At 34.1% G+C, this 20,645-nt stretch overlaps 1 pseudogene; it reads left to right on the top strand.

The window, feature by feature from the left end:
* Positions 1-13,575, top strand: part of LOC126700883 (glutamate receptor 2.8-like) — a 35,857-nt pseudogene extending 22,282 nt beyond the window's left edge.
* Positions 13,576-20,645: the final 7,070 nt, after the last annotated feature.

The raw sequence follows: 20,645 nt of genomic DNA, 5'->3' as shown, positions 1-20,645 counted from the left end.
AAATGAAGCTGTTTTGCTAAACACCTACCATTTCGTGAGTACAAATTGTCAACCAGTTTTGTTATTGGTGTCAACTTTCTCTCTCTCTCTCTCTCATTATTTATTTATTTTCCTTTTTGTGTTTTACTTGTATTCTTCCTTCTGTGGACGGCATGAAAATTCTTGATCCCCATTGTGGCGGAAGCATTTCTATTAATTATAATTTAAAAATTGGTTGCTTTTAATAGTAATTGATTTGTTGGAGCGTATGTCTTGTACATGTATATATATAGCTGCTCTTCTTCATACTTTCAATTCCTACAATATATTATAAACAGTATGTAGGTCCTTTAACGTTAAGGCCAAGAACCTCAAATCTTCCAAGAGATTAAACATACCCAAGATCATGATCCCTAGCAGAGTTTCTTTTTCTCTATCCTTCTTCTTTATCTCTCTCATTTTCGTCGCCATGGCACGAAACGTAGTGTTAAAATAGCATAGCAGGATGCTTCCTTGCATCAAGGAGAAGTCCATTTTGCCTATCAGATTAGCTCACAACTTCAAGGTGACAAAGACATTGATCAAACGGCTGCTATGGCTATGATTGAAGTAATGCCTCACTATGATCAAGTGCTGTACTTAATGCAGTAGATGATGCCACGTATGCAAGGATGTTCAGAAGGTGATTGGACACGTGTGCATGAGTTGGAATGTAACTGTAACACACTTTCCCCTCTTTTAGGAAGTTAGTTTTTTAATAGTTTTCTTTGGTTACTTTAGTACTCTGTATATAAATATAGGGCCAGGGCTAGTATGTACTTTATTGTTTTCATTTCACTCTTTCATCAATAAAGGTTCAATTTCTATTTAGAGTGAGCACAATATTTTATATGGTATCAGAGCTTCAAGGTCCTGCAATGGCGTCCACTAAAGCAAACAATCAATCCACACACACAAACTCGAATTCACTGAATACTTCAGCCTCTGTTACTCCTAATCCCTATTTCTTAAATTCCAGTGAGAATCTAGGAAACATTCTTGTTACACAACCTCTGTTAGGAATGAGAAATTATCAATCCTGGTCAAGAGCCATGGTACTTGCCCTCACTGCGAAGAAGAAGATTGGTTTTGTAAATGGAAAGGTTACAAAGCCAGATCTTGATTCACCTCTGTATGAAGATTGGGAGAGCTGCAACACTATGGTGCTTTCATGGATGATAAATTCTATGCATGTGGATGTCTCAAGCAATATCATGTACTGTGAAACAGCAAGGGAGATGTGGATTGAACTTTAGAATGTGTTATCACAGGGAAATGGACCTAAGATCTACAATTTACAAACTGAGATTTCTCAAATTCGCCAAAATTAGATGTCGGTGACTGAGTTTTATACCAAATTCAAGCGATTATGGGATCAGTTGCTAAATTATGAACCAATGCCAGAGTGTTCTTGTGGAGCTATGAAGACTCTGAGTAATTCTCATAATAAGGCTTATGTGATGAAGTTTCTGATGGGGCTAAATGAGAGTTTTGACATTGTTCAAAGTCAAATTCTTATGATGGATCCTTTTCCCTCAATGAGAAAAGTCTATTCACTGATTTTACAAGAGGAATCTCACAAGAATGTTGGCCATGGAAATTCTGGTTCTTCTCAGTTTGATACAATGGAAATGTATGCCAATTCCAAGGGAAACTTCAAAGGAAATGGGAGAAAGGAAAGGCCTTTCTGTACTCACGGTAATATGGCAGGGCACACTGTTGAAAAATGCTACAAATTGCATGGCTATCCGCCTGGTTACAAGCCTAAAGGCAAGCCAATAACCAATGCAAATCAAGCATCTTTCAACTCTGGAGATGGTTCCTTGGTTACTGGAAATCAATGCCCCATTTCTAAAGCACAATGTGAGAAATTGTTGGCATTTCTCAACTCAGGAACCACTGGGACAGGGATTGCTCCTGGTGATACACATCATGCTGCAAATGCAAGCGTTTCTTGTGTGGCTACTGGTGTAGGAGGAGTCTTTGGTGAGGGTTCCGGATTGGTAGGATCTTCTTCATAGTCACAGGTCAATACCTATCCTATTTTCAATCCTGCACTCATGTCAGGTAATCATTCCAATCATTTCTTTAATCCTTCTTTTCAGCATTCCATTTTTTTTGCTAGAAAAGTTGATAGGACTGCCTTCAATGGATCTGATTGGGTAATTGATACAGGAGCCACATATCACATTGTGCATTCTGTGTCTTGTTTTAGTTCTATTACTACTATTTTGAATACTTTTGTTAATCTTCCAAATGGAGAGTCAGCCTTAGTCACACATATAGGAATTGTTGAAATCTCAACAAAACTTGTTCTTCACAATGTTTTGTGTGTTCCTTCATTCACTTTTAATCTTCTTTCTGTCAGTAAATTGGCTAAGTCAATTTCTTGTTGTCTCATGTTCTTTGGAACTCTTTGCTTCATCCAGGACTTGGCTCATTGGAGCACAATTGGTCTGGGTAGGGAGTACAAAGGATTATATCTGCTGGAAGAAAGCATCTCAGCCTCATCAAATTATTCTACTATTTTTCATTCTGTAAATGATGTTCATGCTATCAATAATGTTCATGTCCAGTCACATGTTTGGCATTTCAGATTAGGACATTTGTCAAATGCTAAATTGGCATTATTAAAACATAATGATGTACCACTTTTCAATGTTAATAAAATGGTTGATTGTGAAATCTGTCCTTTAGCTAAGCAAAAGAGATTACCTTTCACTTCTAGTTCTCATATCTCTAGTCATTGCTTTGATTTGATTCACTGTGACTTATGGGGACCCTTTTCAACTTGTACCATTGATGGTTGCAAAATTTTTTTAACAATTGTAGATGACTGTTCAAGATGCACTTGAGTTTATCTCCTTAAACATAAATCCCAAACTCAAGCCATCTTGGAACAATTCTGCATCATGGTAGAAACACAATTTTCAAGAAAGGTTAAATGCATTAAGACAGATAATGGGACTGAATTCATCATGTCTACATTTTTTTTCTCAAAAGGGCATCTTGCACCAATTAAGTTGAGTTGAAACCCCTCAACAAAATGCAATAGTTGAGAGGAAACATCAACATCTCTTGAATGTTGTAAGAGCACTTAGATTTCAATCCAACTTACCTTTGTATTTGTGGGGGCATTGCATTCTTACTGTCACTTACTTAATCAATAGAACTCCATCTTCCATCTTCAGTTTTAAATCATAAAACTCCTTTTAAGGTTCTTTTTGGTCAAGTCCCAACTTACTCTCATTTGAGGGTCTTTGGATGTCTATGTTATGCTTCCACCCTCTCTCACAATAGGACTAAATTTGATCCAAGAGCATCTAAGTGTGTCTTTTTGGGTTATCCTATTGGGGTTAAAGGTTACAAGGTAATGAATCTATCCACCAAAGCTGTGTTTGTTTCCAGAGATGTTTACTTTCATGAAAATATTTTTCCTTTTGCTACTACTGTACAAGATTTTTCTGATCCTTTTGTTATTGAGGTTGATGCTTCTGCTTCTGCTATAGATCCTTTTGTTACTCCTATCAGCATACCAGATGCTCTCGTTGAGTCTTCTCCTCCTTGTACTTCTTTGATTTCACCTTCCCAACCTTCTTCAACTCCTTCACCCAGTCCTACTCCTCCTTGTGTGCCTTTGGTTACCTCTAATTCCCTTGATACTGCCTTTTTTGTTCCTAACATTCCTAATGCAGATCCTCCACTAACCAGAAAGTCCACTAGAACTCACAAAACTCCAGTATACTTACAGGACTATGCTTGCAATTCAGCTGCCATGTCACCTTCAGCTACCTCTTCTCATGTCTCAGGGACTCCTTATGACATTGCAGATTGTCTCACTTATTGTCATTTGGATCCAAACTACCAGTCCTATCTCATGACTGTTAGTCATGGTCATCAGGCACCTCAGTACTTCCATCAAGCTGTCACAGATCCTCTTTGGAGGGAGGCTATGGATAAGGAGATTCAAGCCTTAGAACAGACTTATACTTGGGTGCTTACCCCTTTGCCACCAGGTAAAAGACCTATTGGGTGTAAATGGGTCTTTAGAGTGAAGCTAAATCCTGATGGCACTGTAGAAAGGTACAAAGCAAGGCTGGTTACTAAAGGGTACACCCAAAGGGAAGGGCTTGACTTCTTGGAGACTTTTAGTCCTGTTGCTAAGACTGTTTCTGTGAGGGTTTTGATTGCTCTTGCTTCAGCCAAAGGGTGGCCTTTGCACCAACTAGACATAAACAATGCCTTTCTCCATGGTGATCTTGATGAGGAGGTATACATGGATTTGCCTTCTGGTTTTCACAGTAAAGGGGAGTCTCATAGTTCCACTTCTACTCCTTTGGTATGCAAATTGGTGAAGTCCTTATATGGTCTTAAACAAGCTTCAAGACAATGGAATGCTAAACTTTCTACTTCCATTGTGCAGCTTGGCTTCAAACAATCTCAGGCAGATCATTCCTTGTTTGTCCATGCTGATGGTTCTTCTTTTACTGCATTATTGGTGTATGTAGATGATATGATAATTACAGGAAATGCCTCAGCTTGTGTTGCCAAGTTAAGATCCTTGTTAGACCAGAAATTTGGAATCAAAGATCTTGGTTCACTCAAGTACTTTTTGGGTTTGGAAATTGCAAGAAGTGCTAAAGGTATTAGCATTAACCAAAGAAAGTATGCTCTTGAGGTTTTAAAAGAGGCAGGAATGCTTGGTTGCAAACCTGTCAAGTCACCAATGGAACAACAATTGAAGCTATCCAAGGCAGATAGGGAGTTACCTAAAGATGCGGGGCAGTATAGGAGGTTAATAGGAAAATTGATGTACTTGACTTTGAGCAAGCCTGATATAGGCTATGCAGTTCATAGACTTAGTATTTGACTCAACCTCGAATTCCACACATGAAGGCAGCCACTAAAATCCTCCAATACATCAAAGGTACACCAGGACAAGGAGTATTCTTCCTTGTTGAATCAGACCTATAGCTAAAGGCATTCTGTGATGCTGACTGTGCAGGCTGCCCTGACACAAGGAAATCCTTGACTGGTTACTATGTTTTCTTAGGTGATTCTTTAATTTCTTGGAGATCTAAAAAGCAAGACATAGTGTTCAGATCCTTTGCTGAAGTAGAGTACAGATCCATGGCCACCACCACATGTGAAGTTACTTGGTTGCTTTACTTGTTAAGAGACTTGCACATTCCACAGGAGAGGCCAGTGTTGCTGTACTGTGACAACCAGGCAGCCATCCATATCTCTGTAAATCCTGTATTCCATGAGAGATCAAAACATATAGAAGCAGACTATCATATAGTTAGAAACAAAGTGTTGGATGGTACCATCAAGATGTTTTATGTCTCTTCAAGGAATCAACTGGCAAATATATTCACAAAAGCACTTGGGGTTGATCAATTTTCTAGATTATTAGCAAGGCTGGGAGTCATCAACATTTTTGCTCACAAAATACAGTATCCAGAGTATAAGAAGCACAATCAAGAAACAAGAGCTTTGCTCTTGAGGGGGAGTGTTAAAACACCATAGCCCTGCTTCCTTGCATCAAGGAGAAGTCCATTTTGCTAATCAGATTAGCTCACAACTTCAAGGTGACAAAGACATTGATCAAACAGTTGCTATGGCTATGATTGAAGTAATGCCTCACTATGATCAAGTGTTGTACTCAATGCAGTAGATGATGCCACATATGCAAGGATGTTGAGAAGGTGATTGGACACGTGTGCATGAGCTAGGATGTAACTGTAACAGACTTTCCCCTCTTTTAGGAAGTTAGTTTTTTAATAGTTTTCTTTAGTTACTTTAGTCTCTGTATATAAATATAGGGCCAGGGCTAGTATGTACTTTATTGTTTTCATTTCACTCTTTCATCAATAAAGGTTCAATTTCTATTTAGAGTGAGAGCACAAGATTTTATACGTAGTAATCCCAATAAATGTGGGTGTCCTTCTTGATAATGATACATGGGTTGGGAAAATGGGGTTGAGTTGCATCAACATGGCCCTCTCAGACTTCTATGCCTATAAGGATTACTTCAAGACTAGGCTGGTCCTTTAAACTAGGGACTCCACCAGTGGTGTTGTTGAAGTAGTTGCTGCAAGCTCTCTCTCTCTCTTCTAGAGCTGTAGTAACAAGATGATCATACTAAAAGTGATAAGTTTTTCTTATATTTTAAATCATTCTCTTTTGGAGCTAGAAACCCAAATTGATTTGCAGTTAGGAGGATTTCTAGCTCTAAACTGATTTGTGGTTAGGAGGATTAGGATCTTCTAGAGTTTGAGTCAATTGTTTCTCCAAAAAAAAAAAAGTTTAAGTTAATTAAGCTTGGGTTTTGGGCTGGGGTGTAATGGGCTTTACAACAGTTTGATAGGATTAGATTGAGTTAGTTGATGTGGGTTATTTGAAATGGACATTTAGGTGAGAAGGATTTGTTTACCAAAGCTTATTTTTAATTTTTTTTCCCTTTTGGATGGGAACATAGACACACACTTAAGGGACTTTACATTCCTATAAAAATGAGATTGAGTGGGAATGATTCCCACAAGCGTTTGAATTTCCTTGTGTGATTTATAAACAAATATGAAATGTTAAAAATTCTTTCAACATTTCTAGGAATTCACATGCATGGTACAAACTTATCAAAAGAGAAATTAATTACATATGTATATTAATCAAAGATGGCAGCTTACTGTAGCTGGACGTTAAAAATTTTGACTTTTGACATTTTTGATGTAATGAGGTTTTGGTAGTTTCCTGTAGCTAGAGATTACAAATTTTAACTTTTGGCACTTTTGATGTAATGAGGATTTTTAGTGTTTTGAATGCTCTAAGTAACGGCCAGGTAAACCTGATATATGGAATCTTGAAAATAAGAAGAAGAATCAAGGAGCAGGTCAACCATATGTATTATTGAGCCCAGATCTATGTTTTGCTTTTTTTCTTTTCAAATTGTAACTCAAAACCTAACACAACTCATACCCAAAACCAATAAGCTTTTGAATATGAAATATAAGATTGTAAAACTGATGCACTTGTAGTCCAACAGCGTGTCAGGCACACAAATGGCGATATCAATGGTGGTTTGATTGAGAGATCCTCTCTCTCTCTCTCAACTGAACTCTAGTTGCTCTCTCACTCCTCTCAATTGGTTAAAAAGTTGAAAACATTAGACTAAATGGTTTTTTAAGTGTCTACGTGTGTCACATGAGTGTTGCTAGTCAATTTAATGGTAGACAAGCAAATGTATAATGTAATTTGGCATATGTGTGAAGTTTAGGGAGTAAATTGATTAAAGTAAAAGTTCGAATGATATAATGACCATTACCCCAAAGTTCAGAGTATCAAGGAATTTTTCTCATATATAAAATTTCAACCTTTGCACATACACACACAAAGACTTAAGTTTTAGTTGCTTGTTAAGAACCCAATAGAAAAATTTGCATGAAGTGGATTAGATGTTTACAAAATTTATTAAATTATTAGGTACTCTTAGAATATAATGACGTGGTGTTCTTTTTTCTCATATTCTTAGTAAAACTCATTATAAATTTAATTAGTGGAGTTCATCATAAATATAAGAGAAGATAACATTATGTCACTGTATTATAAAAGTACATAATAATTACTCTACAAAATTTAAGCTCCTAACCATTTTGAGTTTTGCCACTGTCCTTACGCAGCTCTGGACCTAATAAAAAATGTACAAGTACAAGCCATTATAGGGCCAGAAAATTCAATGCAGGCAAACTTCGTGATTGATCTAGAAGCCAAAGCTCAAGTACCGATTATTTCATCCTCAGCTACAAGCCCTTCTCTCACTTCCTCTCGGAGACCTTACTTTTTTCGAATTGCTCAAAGTGACTCATCTCAAGTAAACGCCATTAGTGCAATTGTTCAAGCCTTTGCATGGCCAGAAGTAGTGCCGATCTACATAGACAATGAGTACGGGGAGGGAAATAATACTCTTTTTGATTGGTGCAATGCAAGACATTGATACCCGTGTCCCCTACCATAGTGTTATTCGGGAATTGGCCTCAAATGATGAAATTGGTGAAGAGCTTCACAAGTTGATGACAATGCGAACAAGGGTCGTCATTGTGCACATGTCAGCTGAACTTGGTTCCTGGCTTTTCACCAAGGCAAAAGAGATTGGAATGATGAGCAAAGGCTATGTTTGGATCATGACTGATGGGATAACTTATCTCCTGAGTTAGGTAGATCCTTCAGTTCTTGAATCTATGGAAGGGGTTTTAGGTGTAAAGACCTATGTTCCAAAGACAGAAGAGCTTGAGAAATTTATTCGAGACTATCAAACTATTGAGAATGCTGATTTATATGTTTTTGGACTATGGGCTTATGACACTGCTTGGGCACTAGCCATTGCAGTTGAGATGATTGGGACAACAATCTTTGGATTTGACAATTCAGATACTCATACTCCCAACAACTCAACCTGTCTTGAAAATTTTGGGTTGTCACAAACTGGACCAAAACTTCGTGAAGCATTATCAATTATTAAATTTAGAGGCCTTTCTGGAAAGTTAAATCTCGTTAATGGGCAATTACAGTCATCAACTTTTGAAATAATTAATGTGAATGATAATGTAGAAAGAAGAGTAGCGTTTTGGACTCAACAAAATGGACTCAATAGGAAACAAAGTTGGACAAACACAAGAACATATTCTACTCCGACAGCCAATAATCTAGGGACTATTACATGGCCAGGTGATACAACCTCTGTCCCCAAAGGTTGGGAGATTCCAACAAATGACAAGAAATTGCGAATAGGAGTTCCCAAGAAGGATGGTTTTACTGAATTTGTTGGTTTGACACTTGATAACAAAACTCATAAATTAATAAAGGTCCAAGGTTACTGCATAGACATCTTCAATGCTGTAATGAAAACTTTACCCTACGCCGTTAGTTATGAGTTCGTTCCCTTCGTGAAAGATAAGAGTGAAAGTGCCGGTACATACGATGACTTGGTCCGTGAAGTATATCTTGGGGTAAGTAAAACTCTTTCTTATTATTCATCAAAGAAGTGCAAAAATAAAACAAAAAACTTCTCCTATTTTTAATAAATAAGATTACATTTGATATATATATATATATATATATATATATCAAACCAAAGAAGTATAAGCTATAAGAACGTTCATGAATATATGTAAAAAATTCAGTTGATCTAACATGTATATATGTAAAAAATCTCTGATATCCCATAATGATAGAAAATATTTCCACACAGTTTGAGTGGGACTTGCTCACAACTAAATAGGCTACTGTCCTCTTTTTATTTATTTGTAGAATCAAATAAGCTACTGTCTATCCATGCATCATAAATGACATTGTATCAAAAGCATAGTCCCCTCCCAATATAGTAATATCAAAGATAATATAAACATAGAAGTGCTCAATTTTTTTTTGGTTGATGAATATAGAAGTGCTCAAATTATTCACTGAATTGAATATAAATTTTAACTAGCTTATAACTTGCATATGAATATGCAAGGACATAATAAAAAATAACCACATATATCGACCGACACACACATATAACATGATTACCTAATAAGTCATAAGTTGTAAACATTCATAATATTATATAATAGTATAATAAATTCCAATTAAGTTTTTTTTTTTTTATATTTTCTAAGTTTAGAGCATAAGTTTTCATTTCAATATAATTGAAATAAAAGTAGAGTCTAATTTGAAAGAACACTTGGCATGAAATTAAAGTGAATTGAAAATCTAAATACACTTGGTATCAAATTATACCTCAATTATAAGGATATTTTGCAAAAACTTGGAGTGCACTTAGAATTTAATTTGGACTCTTATGTTGCTTATAAATAATTAGTGTGTAATCCCATGTATATGCACGAGTACAATTAAAAAAAATTACAATTATATGGTTCAAATTATACTTTTTTTTAGAAGATGTTCAAATTATACATGGTATTAGTTTACCCTTTTTTTAAACCATAAAATTTTAAAATACGTAATGGTTTCTTATTATATATATATATGATTTAGAATTTAATTGGTTTCAGACTCTTCGATTTTTGCACCCAATAATTCACTTGCCACAAAAAAAAAAAAAAAAAAAAAAAACCTTAGATGGACACATGGCGGAAAAATAGACTTTAATTGAAATCCAATTTAAAATTTAATTGAATTTGAACTCTTCGATTTTTACACTCAATAATTTACTTGACAAAAATTAAAAATTAAATGAGACACGTGGCACAAAATTGACAATTTAATTGGATTTTATCTAAGTTTTACCTATTAATATATATATATATATATATATATATATATATAGATTATGATATGATATGCAAAACTACGATGCTGTAGTGGGAGATGTAACTATCGAAGCAAAAAGGTCTTTACATGTTGATTTTAATTTAAACTTGGAGTGCACTTAGAATTTAATTTGGACTCTTATGTCGCTTATATATAATTAGTGTGTAACTCCATGCATATACACATATATAATTAAAAAAAACTACAATTATATGATTCAAATTATACTTTTTTTTTTTAGAAGAGGTTTAAATTATACATGGTATTAGCTTACATTTTTTTTTTAAACCATAAATTTTTAAAATATGTAATGGTTTCTCATTATATATATATATATATATATATATATATATATGATTTAGAATTTAATTGGTTTTAGACTCTTCAATTTTTTGCATCCAATAATTTACTTGCCACAAAAATAAAAACTTAGATGGATACATGGCGGAAAATTAGACTTCAATTAAAATCCAATTTATAAACTAATTGGATTTGGACTCTTTGGTTTTTACACTCAATAATTTACCTGGCAAAAAATTAAAAATTAAATGAGACACGTAGCGTAAAATTGAAAATCCAATTAAAATCTAATTAGATTTTCTCTAAGTTTTACTTATTAATATATATAGATTATGATATGATATGCAGAACTACGATGCTGTGGTGGGAGATGTAACTATTGAAGCAAAAAGGTCTTTACATGTTGATTTTACATTACCATACACAGAATCCAGTGTATCAATGGTTTTGCCAAACAAAGACAGCCAAAAGAAAAACGCATGGGTGTTCTTGAAGCCTTTGACTATAGACCTTTGGCTGACAACTGGTTTCTACTTTGTTTTCATTGGGTTTGTGATATGGTTTCTTGAACACCGAATAAATAGGGAATTTCATGGGACTCCCTCTGAACAGATTGGTACAAGCTTGTGGTTTTCCTTCTCAACCATGGTTTTTTCACACCGTAAGTACTCCATCTTCTAATTTCAATGTTTAAATTCTAAACAAAAGGCATAACCACAATGCAGTGGCTATGCACCTCCTGTACATATAACATGATCCTCTGTATTTCACTTGAAATAGAGAGTGGAAGGAGTCTATTTCACAGTTAAAATTTTATTTCTTGATTTAACAAAGTACAAATTGTCAATTCACTTAAAATTTTTAATTATGTGATGTTAAATACTTACTGTGGGGGCCAGTCAATCAATAGGCCCATTGAGGTCAGGATCGTTGGGTCGGTGGCCCATCCGAGGAGGCCCAAGTCAGGTCATAAGGGTAGTTGCCAAGAGGGGGGTGGTAGTCAATATCACGAAAGTAGAGTTCCGTGTTCGTCCGAGGACGCCATACTCCTCGGCAGTATGCGTCCGAGGACGATCAGGATGCGGTCTTGTTACAATCGGACCTCGGAATTATGTCACCACTGAAGATGGGATAACAGACCAAGGGTAAGAAAGAAAAGGCAAACAAATATCTATAATTACAGTTGTCTCCGCATTAATTGCCTTTCAACTAACTCTTTGGCCGCATTAATGTGGAGGTGATACCTGAACAGTAAGGAGGCAGCCTTACAGCTGCCCATAGGAAGTTCTAGGAGGCACTAGATGGGACAGAAAGAAATCCCCTGAACCCAACCTACACGTGGGTGGTGAGGATAGAACACAGAGGATGGTATATAAACTGAAAGAAGAACATGCAGAAAGGGGGATCGGAAGATAAAAAAAAAGAGAAGCAAAGACTGAAGAAGAAGAGCGTGAAAAGCAAAAGAACTGTATTGATTACAAGAAGAAAAAACCGATTGTTGTGCCATCTCTGAGCCTTCAATATACGTGAGGGTGAAACTTTTCTTTCTACAAAAGTTAATCTAGTTCTTAATACCCACGCTCTACAAATTATATTGTTTGGGCCTGTTTACGTGCGAACCCAATATCATTTTGAGTCGTTACAAATCAAGTCCTTACACTTATCATGAAATTAATCAATTTCAAATGGATACGATCATTTTCTACATGTTAAACTTGTTTCTAAAATATTTTCTAAGATTGTCCATTAAATCAAGCCTAAAAAACAAGTAAATACCATGATTTTGGATGAGTTGTAAATATGTATAATTAATCAATCACGTTCTTTCTTAATTTGAGTTAATTTAAGTCATAGGAGAACCAGTGATTAGTAACACAACTAGGTTTGTGGTGCTAATATGGGTTTTTGTGGTGCTCATACTTTCTCAAAGTTACATTGCAAGTTTGTCGTCTCTCTTAACAGTTCAACAACTACTACCAACTGTTACTGATATTGATCAGCCGATTAAGAATGGGGAATATATTGGTTATCAAAATGGTTCTTTTGTTTTGAAAATCTTACAAGGGTTGAAAATTCACAATTCAAAACTCAAGGAATATATAACTCTACACAACAATGTCATGAGCTTTTGTCGAAAGGAAGCGAAAATGGTGGTATTGCCGCTGCTTTTGATGAAACCCCTTATATGAAACTTTTTCTAGCTCAATATTCCTCCAAATATACCATGGTTCTGACAAAATATAAAACTGATGGGTTTGGCTTTGTAAGCTCTCTCTCTCTCTCTCTCATTGGTCTTATTTAAGGAAAAATCTTATATACACTTTGTACAAACTCCATTTTGAAATCATATTTTAAAAACGTAGTTTCAGTCCATATGGCTGTGTACGGTGAGTAACTATTATTACTCCTTACTTAATTTTTGATAACTTATAGGTCTTCCCAAGAGGATCCCCTTTAGTAGCTGATGTTTCAAGAGCAGTCTTAAATGTAACCGAGGGAAAGAAAATGAATGACATTGAAAATAAATGGCTAGGAGAACAGAACAATTGTCTAAACTACTCCAGCGCCCAGGGTTCTTCTAATAATAACAATCTCAACCTTGCCAGCTTTGGGGGCCTTTTCCTCATTGCAGGGATTGCTTCATTAATAGCTGTCATCATATCCGTGTGTATGTTCTTCCATAAGGAGAGGAAAAAAATCTTTATGCCCTTGGATTCAGAAGGATCAAAATGGAGAAGGATAGTTCATATTTTAAAAATCTTCTATGGAGCGGAGGACGTAAATCGTATGGATGGTGATGACAATGAAAGAATGAATTTTGAAGTGGATGCCCAACTTATTCCAATTGCTCAACCATCTCAAGAGACAGTACCTACTATTGAATTGGCCAACACAATCAAGAGCGAACCAAGAGTTCGGTTTCGGTCCTTAACCTTTAGGCCTTAAGGTCAAAAGGGGCCTAAACTGAGTTTCCCATGCATGTATGAGACCTAAGCTATAGCTTTCCCCACTCTATATTCACAGGCTGAAATTCATTTCTGATGTATGAACATCATGAATTATGTCCTTACATAAGGATGGATGAAGAAAGATTGAATCCGAATTCACCAATAACTCTTAATTAATAACAATTAAAATAAAATTTTCATGTCTTTTATATATATATATATTTTTTCAAGATTCAAGTTGAGTCTTCTATACTTAAGCCGCTTTAAAGTTTCTGTGTTGGTGCCTCTCAAGAGTGGAGGTTCTACTAATGTTATCTACCCTCCTAGATTTAGGGTTTTACAATGGAATCGTCACTTAATGTATTGTTAAAATAAGAAAGCCACAATTGAAATGTGCATCTTTATTGATGAATTGAAATTGTACATCTTTGTGAAGTAACTAAATATTACATGCTTTGGTTTTAAATACAATCTAAGACAAAAGTACATGGCTTTAAATCCTAGTTACATTCAAGGAAAATAAATACATGGGAAGGAATTGATCTAGAATCCTTGATCTAAGTTTAGAGGGTAGGTTGACTTTGGTGGCTAATTGCATATCACATCATTCAATAATAGTTTATAGTATCCAATAAGATGTGATTGAAACATTAAAACAAGTACTAATATACATGGTGAAAAGTGAAAATCCTAATCTAGGCATGCATACATGGGTTGAAAAGATTAAATTATAATGTAGTGAATATGTGTGGGCTAGGTGATAAACTCTAATCTAGAATATGGGATTTTCATTTTTTTTTCTTTAAACCCTAGAAACATATTGAATATGAAAAAGTTAAGTACAACCTAGATCTAGCATGCTAAGATTAAAAAAAGTAACAAAAACATGCTTGAAATGGAAAAAAAAAAAAAAAAAAAAAATACACACACACATTTGAAAGAGAAGGATTAGAAAGCATACCTCCATGCACTTGTGCTCTTAAAATATTTTAACAAAGAGGCTTCTTTGGATTGAGATTCATTAATAGGAAGTTGATAGCTTAAGATCAAGAGAACCAAGCTACCCATTCTAGTGAGTTGAGCCCAAGAGGACCAAACCACTAAAGGAACCTTCCTACTACTAACTCTAGAGAATAGGGACAGAGAGAAGTGAATAAATTTTATATTTTTCTCTAAAATTTGAAGTGCTTTGAATTGATGTTAGAGGGTGGTATTTATCAGGATTTCATGGGGTTTAGATTGAGAGCATTTCAATGTGGGATTGTGAAATTTTGACTTATGAGCATTAATTGAGAGTTTGGAGGGAGTGGAGAGCAAGTAAAAGAGTTGAAAGTCAGGTTCTTCCTATAACAGATAGCAGGGTAAACTTCAAAAAATCATATCGCACTCTTTTCTGATGTAGAACAGGCAGCACATGCCTTCCTAAAGTAACAGGGGCACCGAAAGTCACAATGCAAGATCAAAGAGGAGTGCCAGTAGAGAGCATCAGGGCAACAGTGTCGGAATTGCATGAAATTTGGCAAGTTGAAGGAAAATGGCATTTTGATCTAGAATCATAACCATGAACGTCACCTAAGTTTAGGCGAATTCCTTTGTTAAGACCTCGAAAATAGTGTTTTTGCAATTTATAGTAACATTTGTTTTTCCTTAATAACTTTTAGTTTAAAAGTTAGAATAAGGTCCCATTTGTTTTGGAATGACCCTTAAGATTAGTGGTTTACGATTCTGCATTTAACTCAATTTTACAATTTTTGGTAAATTTCGGTATTTTGTCACCTAATCACGTAATTAGTGCGAATTAGGGTTTTAGACATTTTTCTCAATATTTATATGTTTTGTAGCCATCAGAGGCAAATCAAACTATTATCAATAAACACAGATGTTTTGTTAAATTTTCTTCTGGTGGATTTCAATTTTTATCTCCTTGTGGATTTAGGGAAATCTTTCGTGGATTCGAGGTTTACTATCAAAAACTAACGATTTAGTCTCTGTTCCATCAAGAGAGCATCATGTGTGCATTCTTCAGACTTCTGTGACATCATTTTCTTAACTAAATGGGTCTGTTTTTGTGATCAAATTGAATCACTAGACGTTTAGTTTCCAGAAAAAATGGCCTAACTCAAGAGTTCAAAGTGGTCTAAGAGATATACTTGAAATAGTGAGAATAGCTTATTTCTTGGAGAAGAGTTTCAGCCCAATTATCATCTAATCGCTTCAAAATTAATTTTTTTTTATACCATAAATAAGCCTCAATTAACATCATTCCATAATTTTCATTCCTTTAAGGAAAATGCTATAGATACAAACTTTTTTCTCAAAAACTTTTACAGTTGCTGATGTGATGAATGATTATTAGTATTATTAGTGGGCCTAAATGAGAACCGGTAAGAAGTTAGCCACAATAATAATTTGTAAAAATGTTTTAAAATAATTTGTGGGCCTTCAATAGAGTAATTTCAACAAAAATAAAGGAAATCATTAATGCTTTGACAAACGAATTAATTTAGTGCATGCAACTCCATGGTAAATCATATCCCCAACCAACAGTATTATGACAAACCATTAAATTTAATTTGGACTAAAAAGAGACCAATTAGAATTAAGATTTCATAATCACACGTGGTCGGGATTTAATTTATACAAGTGCACATTAACCATTAAAGCTTACATGATATATTTCAATACGTTGGTCTAATTAAAACTCATGAACTATCATTTTGATCATTATGATTTTAAGATTTATTTCATGAAATGCAATTAGAAATAAAATGATCAAAATTACAATTTTACCATTGTGATGTGATGATGATATGCACATGAGATGCAAATGTAGTTAAATGAGAGTTGCAAAATAAGGTTTCTATAGAGTTACCAATGAATCCAGAGAACAACTCTTCTAATTTTCATGTATGTTTCCAATAGTATTTTTTTTTCTTATTTTTATTGACTTAAATTAATACTTTATAATTGTATTAGTTATTGGGCCAACCCTTTCGGCTTGAGATGGAACCAAAGGAAGATAAAAATAATAGTTCCAATGGGCTTTGGACCGCTTGTCAACTTTTGACAAACTCAAAATTATGATTAAGTTATTTTATTCTACTATAAAATATAATTTCATTTTAGGTTTATATTAATAAAATATTTATCTTGAGATTCTATTATTTTACACTAGCTTGTAACCTTATGTATATGCATGAATACACTTAAAAAAATATAATAAAATGCATAATATAATTCTTATATATATAATTTAAATACTATTAATAGTCATTTTTATATTTTGTTAACACTTTAAAAAACTTTGTAAGGATATTATTAAGTATAAAATGTAAATTGTCCATGTTTTTAAATATAAAAAAATTATTGTGAAGCACTTTTTTTTTTTTTTTTTTTTTTTATGATTCATTTATTCTAAACTCTTTGGTTTTTGTACTAAATAACTCACTTGGATGAATATTTATGATATGGTCTCACATTTGATTATAAAATTAAGAAATAAAACTCTTTAAGAATAAATATTTTAGGACACATGGCGCAAAATTGGAACTCTAATTTGGAATTTTAATTTGAGTTTCTCTCAATTTCACCTATTATTATATATATAGATTGGACCCTTCAATGAAATCAACCATGGTGAAACAAAGTCATGAAAGTTACTATCACTTTGTAAATTAATCACTATATCTTATTTCCTTGGGGCCTTAATTTAAACTTTTGATTACTCTTATATTTATGAAATCTAAATTTATCAAATATGAACTTTAGTAAGTCTTTACTAAAGTGGTCAGCCCCAACATTATGGCAAGTTTTGACTTGTTATGGAAGTTTTTATAGGATGAAATTGGTGCTCGATTCCTAGTTGAACCAGCCGATCCGGTTCGGTTTTTAAAACCTTGTTTCCTTCAATTGAATCTCACAATATTTAAGAATTAAATTTCTCATGTAACAAAACCCATAGAGCACAAAACTGAAACTTTTAGATAATGTTATACGTACCTGCATGCAAGCTCAGCTCCAATTAAGAATTTGAATGGCTAATCTCCATGAACAATTCTATCCATTAATGGGAATTCCAATGATCGGTGTGTTCTCTTTGGAATGGTGATACGCGAGCCTTCTTCCTAAGTTTATATGGGGCACCTGTGTTGTAGCTGTTGGTATGTAGATGATTATATTGTTGAAGGGTTTGATCTTCATGATGTGGATTAGTATGATGAACTTGTATTTATTCTTATAAACTGTTAGGAAAAAGTCCCACGAAAATAGGCAAATGAGGAATTTTGGAGGCAGGAAAAAAGATTTCCAATGGGCAATTGGGCACTTCGTTAATAAAAATATCAATCACACTTTGACGCAGATTTTCATAATTCTTTTCCTGATTTAATTCCAATATAAAGGTTAAATTCATACTTTTGATCTGAATAGACTCTTTTTTCTTAGATGAATTAATCTGATGAATAGACACTCTTATTGGATGAGGATGGTTCCAAATTTGGATTTGATCTTCTAAATTATCAATTTATTTTATTTTATAAATATATAACTAGTTTTAATAATTATAAAATTTACTATTATAATTTATATATACATATAAAACCGAAGCTTTTGAAGCTTTCACAAATTTCCACGTTAGCATAATATTAAAAAAAAAAAAAAAACGTAATAAAACTTTTTTAAATCCCGACTCTGCCTTTCCCTTTCACAAAGACTGCATTTCCCTTTCACGAAGCTATGCCAAAGGCCAAACCGGCTCCCCAAATCCCAGATCTCCACCTTTGACAAACAAAATGCAGACCTTTTCTCTTTCCTCCACCGTTTCCCTTCTCCTTCCTCCAAAACAAAGATCCACCCCATCTCCTTCCTCCAAAACAAAAAAAAAAAAAAAAAAAAAAAAAACAAAATCCCGATTATTAGCGAACTGAAAACTAGCGTAAGAAACCTCCTCCTCTCCCATTCTGGTATCTATCTCCAATGATCCAAAAAACCCAATCATTGCTTTGAGGTACGCTTCTTTTCATCTTTTTTCATCTTCTTAATTGTTTCTCCCTCAGCCTCAGGCCTTAAATCTCTCTCTCAATTTAAGTTTTATGTTTTCAACTTTTCCGGTCCCAGCTCCACCAAACCCGTTTCCCATTTTTCAAATTTCAAAGCATTTGATAGAAGAAGAAGAAGAGAATAAGGCAGTAGATCTTATTGTGGGCAAAAGAAAATAAAAATAAAGAGAAGATGAAAGAGATGACAGAGAGATACAGAGGGCACTGTGAGAGAAAAAAAAAAATTGCTTTGGAGTTATGGAATTTTATATTTGTAGATTTGGGTGATACCAACGATGGCAGAAATATTGCTTCAGCATCGGCGTTGAAATTCGAAGACTTTCAAGAAAAGAGTTTGGAACATTACACCTGGTGCTTAACATGAAATGCATGGAGGGATAGGAATGGGAGTACATTTGAAGAGTAAGAACCATACAAAGAGATTTCAATCTCAGTTTCTATTACTATAAGAGAAGTTACAGTGAAGAAAAGAAAGAGGAGAAAAAGAAGAAGAAGAAAGAGACGAAAAAGAGTTACAGTGAGAGGAGATAATAATGTAGGGAGGGGTAGATTTTAGCAAAAGTGAAAAAGGAAGCTTCGTTGAAGGTGCGTAATATATAAACACCCTTCTATATTTACTAAATTACAAAAATACCAATTTGATATATAAACTTTCGGTTTGCTTTTAAGATATCCTTTTACTGTGCATTGGATTAATAATAATAATAATAATAATAATATATTATTATTATTATTATTATTATTATTATTATAGAACTAATCTATATATCTATATAAAACCGAAGCTCTGCTAGCACCACAATTTTCCACATCAGCATTATTTAAAAAAAAAAAACAAAAATTCATTTTTTTTTTCACTAAAACCCAATAATACCTAAAACCCAATAATATATATAAAAAAAAAAAATATTTCTCCTCTCTCAAACCCGATTCTTTGCCATCTTCACTGTCAATTTTCTCTCCACAACCCAGAACAACCATTAGTCTTTATCTCTCGCCTTTCTCTGAATCTATACCCAATTCTCTGCCCATCTTCACTATCAATTTTCTCTCCACAACTGAGAACCACCATCGGTCTTTATCTCTCGCCTTTCTCTGAATCTAACAACAACAAAGAAGCGGGCTTAATCTAAACCAGGGTTGTTGACATCGCCACCGTTGAAGGCGAAAGTGGCCTCCACGATCGTCTCCTAGCCCGTACATTAGTCCGACCCAGCCGACTGAGCCGTCCTTCAGAAAACCCGATCGTTGCTTTGTGGTGTGCTTCTTTTCCTCTTTCTCTTTCCTCTTAATTGATTTTTTGTTTTTTGCAGAGTTTCTACGTCTTCTTCTTCCTTTGTTGTCAGAGTTATACCAAAGAAGAATCATTAAAATCCCGGTATTGAATTTTTCTTTTAATACAATTTTTATTGGATTTTTATTTCCTGGGATTCTTTAATTTGGTTTTGATTCTGGGTTTGTTTTGGTTTGATGTATGGTATTTTTTGTTGTATTTATCTTACATTAGTTTTCCCTTTCTATAATTTATTATACGGGCATTGTAAACATAAGTTAGTTTTGTACATTATGAAACAGTAAACAAGTTTAATGGGTAATATAATCTTTCGGTTTTTTATATGCTAGACTGTGGAATGTTATGTTGGGGCTACTGCTATTTTGCATTTAGTGGCAATTTTATTTCTGTTTTGAAGATTTTATTGCTGAACATGTGTGTTTCATTTTAATTTTTAAATTTATTTTTTATTTTTTGAATACCACACCAAAAAAAAAAAAAAAAAGCCAATGATCTGTTTAAACCAGTAAAATTTAAGAGTACTACACCAGATTTTTAGTGGGGTGATTGATTGTATTAAAGTTTGTTTATTCCTCTATTTAATAAACCAATTTCATTCGATAGTTGGAGTTAAATTCAGTTTCAATTGTTAATTTGTAATATACACATCTATATCACTGTTTGATGTCGTTTTCATTATTTAATGGATTGTCTACAATGTGTTTTATTATAGTTGTC

Source organism: Quercus robur, chromosome 2 (assembly GCF_932294415.1).
Source record: "Quercus robur chromosome 2, dhQueRobu3.1, whole genome shotgun sequence".
Classification (NCBI taxonomy): Eukaryota; Viridiplantae; Streptophyta; class Magnoliopsida; order Fagales; family Fagaceae; genus Quercus; species Quercus robur.
Note: the sequence above shows the minus strand (reverse complement) of the source record. Positions and strands in the feature narration are given on the sequence as shown.